This window comes from Pelobates fuscus, chromosome 11 (assembly GCF_036172605.1).
Source record: "Pelobates fuscus isolate aPelFus1 chromosome 11, aPelFus1.pri, whole genome shotgun sequence".
In the NCBI taxonomy this organism is placed as follows: domain Eukaryota; kingdom Metazoa; phylum Chordata; class Amphibia; order Anura; family Pelobatidae; genus Pelobates; species Pelobates fuscus.
The window spans coordinates 91,034,547-91,047,073 of NC_086327.1; positions in this window are offsets into that span (position 1 = coordinate 91,034,547).

The following is a 12,527-nucleotide window of genomic DNA, read 5'->3' on the forward strand; positions in this document are numbered from 1 at the left end:
TTCAAATCAGTCGTGAAATCCACATTTGTAACAGCCCCTTCACCGCTTTGAAAGGAACACTTTCTAAAAAGAACACGATAAATAAATAGAACACTGACTAAGAAGAAATCCTAAAAAAAAAAATACAACATAAACAATCACTTTTTTTTTTCTTTTCTTTTAAGTGAAAGCTCTTTTTTCTTTTTTAGTTGTTTTGAGCAGGTAGAATATTAACCATTTTGTGCTGGGGTTGGTCAGAAAAACCACTGCAAACTGTTCCCTGTATGCATTACTCAATGACTCTTGTATGGAAAGGGTTAAAGACAGCAAAGCTTAATGATTCCCAGCTGTAAAATGAGCCTCAATTTGGCTGCGGAGACTTGTCAAGCGATTTGATCCTGTTAATATGTGTAACTCAGCACTGATCAATGGGATATAGGCTCTACTTTGAATGTTAGATAAATCACGGCTCACTTCAGTGTATGTAGCAAATAAATGAATCAATATTGCATACTACAGACATGCAATGCCTTCCCGGGACTTATTTATTGCAAAATTGATGAATTTACCATGTTCCTGACTTGTTACAAATGACTCCAACGTACACTACAAGTCCCTTTCTTCTGCTACTGCACCAGATACCTTTGTAAGACCTAATTGTGAGGTGCGACACTGATATCTCAAGTGTCAGTGACACCTATTAAAATACAGGGTTATAATCACAGATCTTGGAAAACTGTTGACACCACGTGCCTCGTGGGAGTCCCAAAATCAATGAAGAAGCAGCATAACCTTTATCTATCGTCACATAAGCTATTTCCTTGACATGCTATAATAGAGCAGCTGCTGCAATAAAATATAATGTTCATTGTTGCTTACCTAACAATATCCGTGGCGTTATCTTATGATTCTGTGCACTTCCCTGTAGAACGGGATGATAGTTATTGATAGGCAAACCGTGTCACTTACCATTTCCATCATGCTCAGATTCAGATTACATATTCAGATCATTATCATTGTGAGCTATAGAGTAGAGTTAGAAAAGAGTTTTCAACTTAAAGGTACACCCCAGACCCCTAAAGCACTTTAGCTTTAGCTTGAGTCCTCTTTTTTTTTCATTTTGCAGTAGAAACTGATACCTTTATAAAAAACCTGGTTACACCCCCTTGGCTTTCAAGAAGACAACAGGTCCTATAATTTCCTGGTTTGGCTAGCTCAGTGAAGCTAAACTCAAAAGGCAGCAATTGCTCAGAGCACCTGCTTCGCAAAGACTCCTCATTGAGCTGCATTGGAAAGTTTGTGATTGGACAGCCACAGAATGTCTGGGTGGGGATAGAAGGGGAGGGTGTGCAAAGGCAGCAGGCAAGAGATCTGCAGTTTTTGCAAGCTGGTATTAGATTTACCCACATAAAAACATACATTATTAAATGCATGTAAGTTTTAATTTGGGGTATATCTATTAAACAGTGATTTATATTTATTTTGGATTTGGGCAGTGGAGTGCCCCTTTAATATACTTTTCACTTTTACATTAATTCAGTAAAGTAGTGTTCCATTCCCTTGTTCACTATGGCAGTGATCTATCCTGTTCTTAAAATGTTCATCTTCATGATGCTTTATGGGATACTTACCTGCCAGCTTTGTTTCCACCCAAACACCAGCAGTACCCCTTACACTGGATTCTCTCATTTTGCCTCTTCTGTGAAATTCGGTCTGTATCATTATGGACAAGCTGGATCCCAACCAAACCCTCTGCACATATTTACTCAGGTACTCTGGCATAGACAAAATTACACAAACATTAGCAGTATTTAAAACTATTCTGTAAGTAGATTGGGGTGAGACGGGGCTTGAATATAAGACAACACTATGGGGTAAAAAATCAAATACACACTAACACATACAGAAACACATACACATACAGAAACACTAACACATACAGAAACACATACACACACACACACTGACACACATGCAGAAACAAATTCACACATAATGACACACATATACACACATATGCAAACATAAAGATGCACAGTTAGATACACATACAGACATACACATATACAGATACACAGACACATATGCATTCACACACACAGATAGATACACAGACACATACAAACACACACATTTGCAAACATATAGAAACACGGATAGATGCACAGACACAAAGTCACACATGACACACATGCAGAGACACAGTCACACACAATGACACACATACAGAAAGATACACACAGACACACATATGCACACAGACATACATACAGATACAATCCAAACCAGAAGGAGTAAGTGGCGCTTAAAGTATAATAACTGGCGCTGCTAAAACACCAAATGTATTATCACCAGATACACTGAAAATATGATCAAATTAAAAATGAATAAAGGTTATATAGACATACAGATGCACATATATACAGATACAAATATGCACACATGCAGACATGCAGACACAAAGATACACAGACACACATGCACAGGTACACATACACAGACACATATGCAGACAGACACAAGGTAAGATACACACAGACACACAAGGGCTGACATGTGATTCTTTGATTATGGCTATCATGACCCACTAGACATTTGCCCAGCTTGCCTGATTGCCAGTACAGGCTTGCTTATGACTGCAACATATTCCAACATCTCCAATCCAAAATTACTTTTATCCTATTTGATCATATCTTGTGTTTTCTGATCACACTGCCATCTCTGGCTACTCTTGGGGGTTCTATGATAAGCCAGCCACTTTATGCACTTTACAGGCTGGTTTTCGGAAGTTAACTACCACAAAGAACCATCTATTCTTGCAACAACAAAAAAATAGATGCAATCCCGGGACTGTCACTTCTCAACTGTTAACACAACCTGATAACTGTCTAAAAGTTAGCTATTGCTTCTACTAAAAGGTTATACTTTTTTAAAAAATATTTTTTAAGATTTTAGATTACAAACTTTCTTGACAATTCTTGACACAGTATGAAAATTAATAAAATCATGCAGTGTTATACACACAAAAAATGAATATACAAAAAGACTTAAACTTACACAAAATACAGATTAAGGAACAGCGTACACACAAGATACAATTTGAAATTCAAGGCTACTTAAAATCACCTATCTCAGCAAATAAATATGAGGATTTAGGTCCACCATATGGTCATATCGTGTTCTCCTCCTGTTTATGATGTCTTCATTTTGCCCTTCTGTGAAAATCGTTTGATTGATAGACTGCGCATAAATTTGTTTAGTAAATGCTTATACTCCCCCTGTTGTCTAAAAGTGCCAAAGATCATGCTCCCTGTAAGAAAAAGTAATACCTTCCTTTTCTTATTTATAACCAAAAACTAAGGGGAATTTAAAAAAAATTAATAAAATCAAGAAAAAACAGAGCAACAAAAAAAATGATTAAAAGGACACTATATTCACCGGAACAACGAAAGCTTAATGTAGTTGTTCTGGTGTGTATAGCATGCCCCGGCAGGCTTCTTTTCAGCGAAAAGGCAGTGTTTACATTACTGCCTAGTAACAACTCTAGTGGCAGTCATTCAGCACTGTTGTTCAGGGTCTCAACACTCTGGATGGTGGCACTGAATGTTCCTCATAGAGATGCATCTCTATGAGGATATGCCAATTGGTGCAGCATGTGTAATAGCCTCCCAATGCTTTCCTATGGGAAAGCATTGGATTGGCTGAAATTCTACATTTTAACCCCTTAAGACCGCAGCCAAATGTACAAGTTGTGATCCAAAAAAACGTAAACAAAACCTGGCATTTGCGCTATATGTCTGTCCAACCATAATTCACCTCTTTCATATTAAATGCAACCCCCATTATTATATATCATTTTATTCAGGGGAAACGGGGCTTTCGTTTAACATCAAATATTTAGGTATGGAACATAATTTAATATGAAAAAAAATATTTAAAAAATGGGAGAAAATAAGAATTTTTTAAATTTTTTTAGTTCTACGTGACATTCTAACTGTGAATGTCATAATACTGTTTGCTTTTACTGCAATACAATACACATATTTGTATTCAGCGATGTCTCGCGTGTAAAACAGTACCCCCTATGTACAGGTTTTATGGTGTTTTGGGAAGTTACAGGGTCAAATATAGCGTGTTACATATTTCAGTTTTTTTACATTGAAATTCGCCAGATTGGTTACGTTGCCTTTGAGACCATATGGTAGCCCATATAAGAATTACCCCCATGATGGCATACCATTTGCAAAAGTAGACAACCTAAGGTATTGCAAATTGAGTATGTCCAGTCTTTTTTAGTAGCCACTTGGTCACAAACACTGGCCAAAGTTAGTGTTAATATTTGAAAATGCAAAAAACTAATTTGAACGCAAATTTTGGCCAGTGTTTGTGACTAAGTGGCTACTAAAAAAACTGAACATACCCTATTTGCAATACCCTGGGTTGTCTACTATTGCAAATGGTATGCCATCATGGGCATAATTTTCATTCCTGGGCTACCATACGGTCTCAAAGGCAACCTGGCGAATTTTAATGTGAAAAAACTGAAACGCAAACCTTATATTTGACTCTGTAACTTTTGAAAACACCATAAAACCTGTACATGAGGGGTACTGTTATACTCAGGAGACTTCGCTGAACACAAATATTAGTGTTTCAAAACAGTAAAACGTATCACAACAATTATATCGTCAGTGTAAGTGCCATTTGTGTGTGAAAAATGCAAAAAATGTCACTGTCACTGACGATATCGTCGTTGTAATATATTTTACTGTTTTGAAACACTAATATTTGTGTTCAGCGAAGTCTTCCGAGTAAAACAGTACCCCCCATGTACAGGTTTCATGGTGTCTTGGAAAGTTACAGAGTTAAATATAGTGCTAGACAATGTAATTCCCTGAACTTTTGGCCTGGGTTGGCAGGCAGGTCCTGCAAATTGTAATTAATAAAATGACCTAATTATGTAAAATTATTACATAAATATATGCGTAGAATTATTATATATATATGTGTGTATATATATATGTGTGTATATATATGTATATAATTTTTTTTAATTATTTTTATTTATATATAGGTATATACATAGTGATATATACGTATATACTTATGTATATAGATATATATATTATTTCGTTCTACATGTATTTTGATATCAATATATATATATTAATTTTAAAATACAGTTAGAACGAAATTACGCATGTTTATATATTTTTTATCTATTTTTTTTAATTATTTTTTTATTATTTTTTTATTTATTTTTTTAACGTATTTATATATTTATTTATTTTTTATTATATATAAATATATATAATTAAAATTATATATATATTTAATCAATATCATTGTACGTGTATTTTGATATTAATATATATATATAATTATGTATATATTAATATTAAAATACACGTAGACAGTGTATGCATATTTATGTGTATGTGTGTATATGTGTGTATATATATACTTAGATCATATATATAATAAATATATATATGATCTAAGTATATATAATTTATTTTTACACTGTTTTAACATTTTTTATTTTTTTTTCAGACAGCAGGGGGAGTACCTGTCATTACAGGCACTCCCCCTGCTGGCAATGCCTTGGACGGCTATGCCGTCCATGTGATCGCGGGGTCCTCGCAAGGACCTCGAGATCACATGGCCCTGGGCGGCTGAAGAGGACGCAGGGGGACTCCCTGGGCTCCCAGGTAAGTCCCCCATACCGCGATCGCCGGCGTGGGATCGCCGGCGACCGGGTAAGTACATAAGATCGCAGGACGTACTATGCCGTCCTGCGGCTTTTAGAGCCACCAAAATAAGGACGGCATAGTACGTCCTGCGGTCTTAAGGGGTTAAAGATCTCAGCCAAGGAGGCGTAGTGGGGCAGAGTCAGTTGCGGCTGTGCTTGGAAAAATGCGAGAAAAAAAAAATCACTTTTTAAAGGCAGGAGAGGGTGGCCGAGAACCTAAACGGCGATTTTAAAACTATTGTGTCAGGAATATATGTTTGTAATACGGACACTATAGTTTTCCTTTCATTTCAAAACAAAACCCATAAAGTGACAGAGACACTTTAAGATCTTCATCATGCATCATATGAGATTATGTGATCATCTTGAAATATTCCTTGAAGTTTGTTATGTATTTCCTATTGTCTGGAATTTTTTGCTACATTGTATAATTTAAAATTACAATTTTATTATTCAAACTTAACTGTCTGTTTGTCCCAATGCATATTTCTTTTGATCTAATTTTTTTTATATTTTCTTTGAGAACAGTTTGTTCCAGTCTATGAGCTGTAAAAATGCCCTTAGCCTGATAAAGCTGGCCTACTTACTATTAAAGGAGCACTATAGTGTCAGGAACACAAATATGTATTCCTGACCACCATCTAGCCATCCTGGTCCCCTCATGCCTCCCTAAATATAGTAAAATCTTACTTGTATTCAAGTTTGCAGTTGCTTATTTTGTCCCTGTTTCCTTTACTTCTCTGTGCTTCTCTGGCAATTGTCCACATGTAGAAATTTCATTCATGTGCCATTGTCCTTTGATGAACAAAGGGAAGCTTTGTTGAATGCGTAATTAGTTGTGGATTGGACAACTGCCAGAGAAGCACCGAGAAGTACTGGTGCTAAAAAAACGATGCTTAGCTCATTCCCAAATATCGTTTCTATTTTTGCTGTCTAAGAAAGGTGATAAATTGGGAAATACCACCTGGGAAGCTGCATCCTTTTTTAAGTTAAAGGACCACTATAGGCACCCAGACCACTTCAGCTTAATGAAGTGGTCTGGGTGTCAGGTCCAGCTAGGATTAACCCTTTCTTCTATAAACATAGCAGTTTCAGAGAAACTGCTATGTTTATAATAGGGTTAATCCAGCCTTTAGTGGCTGTCTCATTGACAGCCGCTAGAGGCGCTTTCCTATGGACTGGTTGAATGGCTCGTGCCGCGCGTGCGCATTCAGCCGATGACGAGGAGGAGATGAGGAGGAGGAGTCCACCGCCCGGTGCTGGAAAAAATTTAACCCCTTCAACCCCTTAGAGCCTGGCGAGAGGGGGACCCTGAGGGTGGGGGCACCCTCAGGGCACTATAGTGCCAGGAAAACAAGTATGTTTTCCTGGCACTATAGTGGTCCTTTAAGTACTTTTTACTTTTTAGTGATTTATTTGTGTTGTTAGTTTTAATAGAATTATAGTTAACATATCCACCTACCCAGATATTCCAATTTTTAACTGGGAAATGAATCTCATGAGATTAAATCTTAACCTAGGTTTTTTGATCGTCGTGACTTTGTAAGAGGAGGAAACAGATCCAGCACCAAGAGACCTCGGCACTGGAATCAGGTAAGTGTTAAAAGAGTTTGTAGCCCTTTCCTTGCCAGTGAAGGTTGGGGAGCGGGGCAGAGGGACACTAGAGTGTTAGGAATACCCTTTTGCATTCCTAACACTATAGTGTTCCTATGAAAGTAATCTTTCATCTGCATCCAATTTACATTTTAATTCCTCTGCTTCCTTCCTCAGTTGGTATCCCCTTCTACTGCTTCCCCAGTCCATTTACCCACTTGACTGCATCCTCCATCTAACACTTATACTGTTCAATAGTTTTCAGATAAAATATAGTCACCAAAAACATTGTCACAGCCATATTTCTCCAATATATTCCATGGGTTAAAGGAACACTCCAGGCATCATAACCACAAAAGCAATCTGTAGTACTTATGGTGCCAGGAGTGCTCTGTTGCCCCACCCCCATTGCATGTAGTCAAATTATTTTACATGGGGTATTTTACATGGGGTATTTTACATGGATGCTCCTTTCCACCTCCACTTCATCTGATAGAGAGCTGAAATATCTCCTGAGTGAAACCCTTCAGTGCATGGTTAACTACTGGCTGAGACAGTCAGCTGATTGTTAAGGGGTTTGGAGTGTTCCTTTAAGAACCACTGCACTAAAACATTTCACAAAATACAATGCACGTGCAGTGAGCATTGTATTTTGTGGAAGTTATTTCAACAAGAGCTAGATATTCCTCTTTTTTACAATATAGGCCTCCATTTAATATTTCTGCATAATATATTCAAAGTTAAGTCCATGGGAATTTTTGTAGATAAATTATCATTTGAAAAGCTTTTTACAGAATGTGCTCATTCTAATTAAATTGAAGCTATTTATAACTATCCAATAAATACTGCTTCTCTATTTCATGACCATGCACCTTTAGCTGCATGGTACCGAATGTGATAAAGCTCAGGTATCCACCAAAAGGTATGTGCCACCAATTTATATTTACTTGGCAAATAAAGAAATTGGGTCCATTAGAAAGCTTGCTGATCTGAATACAAAATACCGGTACTTTCACAGCTGGCTTGATTGCTGAATGTGCGTGAAACTCATCACCAATTCATGTCCAAATTGACTATACAGAATTACTCCAAAGTTCACTTCCTGAGTAAAGTCTCCAATGAAGTCAACAAGGGTTCAGATGAGGACATCATGGGAAATCTCAAAGCAATTAATTTCAAGCTAGTGCATTCAACGAGCAAGCAAAGTCAATTTGGAGCCAAGTTGACGAACACTGCATGAAATGTGTTACATGTTGCAAGCACGTAGCACACTTACTAAAGCAGCTCATCACTTAACTCTGGCATCGTAAAGGGATACTCTAAGCAGCACAACAACTTTACCTGAAAGAAGTAAGTTTGATGTATAGATCATGCCCCTGCAGTCTCACTGCTCAATTCTCTGCCATTTAGGAGTTAAATAACTTTGTTTATACAGTCCTTCTAACACCTCTCCTGCAAAGGATAACAACTTTAGAATTTTATGGTTCTGTCTGGCCATCTTGACTTTGTTCCCCGGTGCCCAGCCACCAGGAGACTGTCCCCAAAAAGTGTAGCACAAGTGCATCATTAGATGCTCTCTCACTACACTAAGGGCACCAAGACCCTGCAGACTGAAACAGTGCTCTCTGCATGATTTGCCATCAGTGGCAAATGTGATGCATTTACGCCAGGTTGACCTACCAGTAGGTCCATACCTTTAGATTGAGCCAGTGATGCAAATGTGTCACTGGGCCACCCCATTTAGCTGCTTGCATCCCATTTCACAAGACGGCAATGCTGGGGGTTATGCAAAACCACTTCACTAAGTGTTAGTGGTTCTGGTGCCTATAGTGTAGACATGTGCAATTCGTTTCATTCCAAATGTACATTCGGGCGAATTTTGTGCAATTCAGACATTCGGATGCTTACGAATGTCCGAAGTTCGAAGTGCCAAACTGAACTGCCGAAGTTCCGAATTGCATAGCGTAGTGCTTTGGATTTCTGAAAAGTGGCAAAACAAGTAGTTAGAGTTAGGGGTTGGGGCAAAACAAGTGGTTAAGGGTTAGGGTCCAAATTACTGAAGTTCTGAATTGCCAAAGTGCTGAAGTGCCGAACCGAATGCCATTGGTCTGAATTACGAAGCAAACTAATTTTTTTATTTACCCGAATTTCCGAACCGAAGCAAATTTTTAGCCCATGCACATCCCTACTAAAGTGTCCCTTTAAGCTACACTTGTTTTGGTGCTTGAAGTATCATTCAATATTGCCAAAATCACAGTATCATGTTCTCAGATGTGTATCTGACATGCCAAATCTAGAGATGTCCCGAACAGTTCGCCGGGAACTGTTCGCCGGCGAACATAGCTTGTTCGCGGTCGCCACAGCAGGTGAACATATGCGATGTTCGGTCCGCCCCCTTTTCGTCATCATTGAGTAAACTTTGACCCTGTACCTCACAGTCAGCAGACACATTCCAACCAATCAGCAGCAGTGCCTCCCTCCCAGACTCTCCCACCTCCATGACGAATAGGGGGCGGACCGAATATCGCATATGTTCGCCCGCCGCGGCGACCGTGAACAAGCTATGTTCGCCGGCGAACAGTTCCTGGCGAACTGTTCGGGACATCTCTAGCCAAATCACATTCCTTTTTAAAGAGATCTCCTAACTAAATGATTTGTCATGCGTCCCTAAGTTTAGAATCAATTACCTAAAGTTAGAACAAACAGTCTACAGTCAGGGACCCTGTTAATCCCCTATGTTCATAATATCCTGTGGATGGTACGATGAAGCATCAAAAACACAGTTTCCAGGCTGAAGCTTGCTCTGCTTTCATTAAGTTAGAATAAACACTTCCTGCTTTTAAAATCATCACTGAAAAACGTATTTTGTCAGCAAGTTAAGATACAGATATCATGGATACTTAGAGCATAGTTAGAGCATTATTTTGCAAACTAGACTTGCCCCCAGTAATGTAAATTTTCAGCCTGACAAATAGGTTAATACGGTAAATAGATGTTACAACCACCTTTTTATCTGTAAAACTAAAATGTTTTATGATCTAAAGTAATAAAGGTACACAGAAATCTAGAGGTTCACTCATTAGAGTATGGAAATTCAAGTATAAGGAGAGAGGTTTGCACTTATTTATTTTTAGTTTTAATTTTACAGTGTTGTTAATAAAACATTTTGAAAGAGATTTTGACAATCAGGGAAGAGATCTCTCACCCTCCCCTTCCAATACATTTTCCAATACATCACCCAACCCCAATCACTCTACTGTTTTATGCTCATTCACACATACTACAACGGAAGAGGTTTCCACTCTGCTCCGGTCCTCTCACCCCACGACCTGTTCCCTCGATCCTGTCCCCTCATATCTTATCCGTACTCTGTCTCTCTCTCTCTTGCTCTTCCTCTCACTAAAGCTTTCAATCTCTCCCTTTCCTCCAGCACATTTCCGTCACCCTTCAAGCATGCAACCATAACGCCAATTCTGAAAAAGCCCAACCTTGACCCAAACTCCCCATCCAACTACTGCCCTATATTGCTATTGCTTTTTGCCTTCAAGATCTTTGAAGGAGTTGTGTATGTGAGATTGACAGACTTCCTCTAATCAAACTCTCTGCTTGACCCGCTTCAGTCTGGATTCCACGCTCGTCACTCTGTTGAAACAGCTGTGACCAAAGTATCCAACGATTTAATCGCTGCTAAATCTTACGGCCATTACTCTATCCTAATTCTCCTTGATCTTTCTGCTGCCTTTGACACTGTTGATCATCAACAGCTTCTTCTCATTCTCCATAATCTCGGTCTACGAGATACTGCTCTCTCCTGGTGCTCCTCCTACCTTTCCCTTGCTTTTTCAGTGTTTCTTTCTCTGGCTCTGCCTCTTCTCCCCAACCCTTCTCTGTTGGTGTACCCCAAGGTTCAGTCCTTGGTCCCCTACTGTTCTCCATCTATACTGCCTACCTTGGTAAATTCATCAGCTCCTTTGGCTTCCATTATCATTTATATGCAGATGACACGCAAATCTACCTGTCCTCTCCTGATCTCTGTCTGCCCATCTTGACTCGTGTTTCTGACTGCCTCTCCGCAATTTCCAATTGGATAGCTGCTCACTTGCTTCCTTCAACTCAACCTGTCCAAAACAGAACTTCTCGTCTTTCCTCCCTTAAGTGTTGCTACTCCCATGTCTGTCTCCCTCCACATCAATGGCGCCACCATCACCTCTACCTTGCATGTTCGCTGCCTAGGTGTTCTCTTTGAATCCGACCTCTCGTTCACCCCTCATGTCCAGTCGATCGCCAAATCCTGCCGCTTCCATCTCAAAAACATAGCTCGCATTTGCCCCTATTTAACACCAGACGCGGCTAAAGTGCTGGTCCATGCCATTGTTCTTTCTTGTCTTGACTACTGCAATCCCCTTCTCAGTGGTCTTACGTGTTCCCAGATTGCACCGCTGCAATCTATTATGAACACAGTGGCAAGGCTCATTTTCCTGTCCACCCGCACCTCCCACGCCTCCCCCCTCTTTGTCAGTCCCCCCCTTTTTTTGTAGAATATAATTAAAGATAATATATGTTCTCTCCTTTTTATACAGCTGGTTACCCAACTAGCTTTCTTACATCAAGACTTCTCTTTTTCCTCTTGATCTTCTGTTACAGGTGAGCATTATGATAACTGTACAGTACACTACTCTGAGACTTAGGTTTATGCAAGACTGTTTCCTATATATCAATTGATGCAGTACCTGTGTACTAATGTTTGATTGCATACTAATCCCCCATTAACATTTAATTTACATGCTTATCTTATCTTCACTTGTATTTGCATTCATGTTCCTACCACAGGTTCTCATTTGCATGTGTATTAGTGTTACTACAATAAGTTCTTTCTCGCTAGTTCAATAGCTCTAGCGGTGTGTAACCAGAATGTCTGTAAACAATAAAGTTTGGTGAAACACGCATGACGTAATGACGCACGCTGACGTCGGAATGCGGAAGTAGGATCACGGATTAGACGCGGCAGAGTTTAGCCGCCAACATTTAGGATATTTAAACCCTGACGTTTTTCTTTTGGCAGCACGGAGTATACTGGGGCCATCGAAGGGACACACATGTCCCGAGCGCGCAGCCCAATTATAGGAGAGCCTTAGGATTGACTTCTCTTACTACACAAGGATTGACCAGCTACCTGCTGATACAGTGTGGTGATCATCTCTAC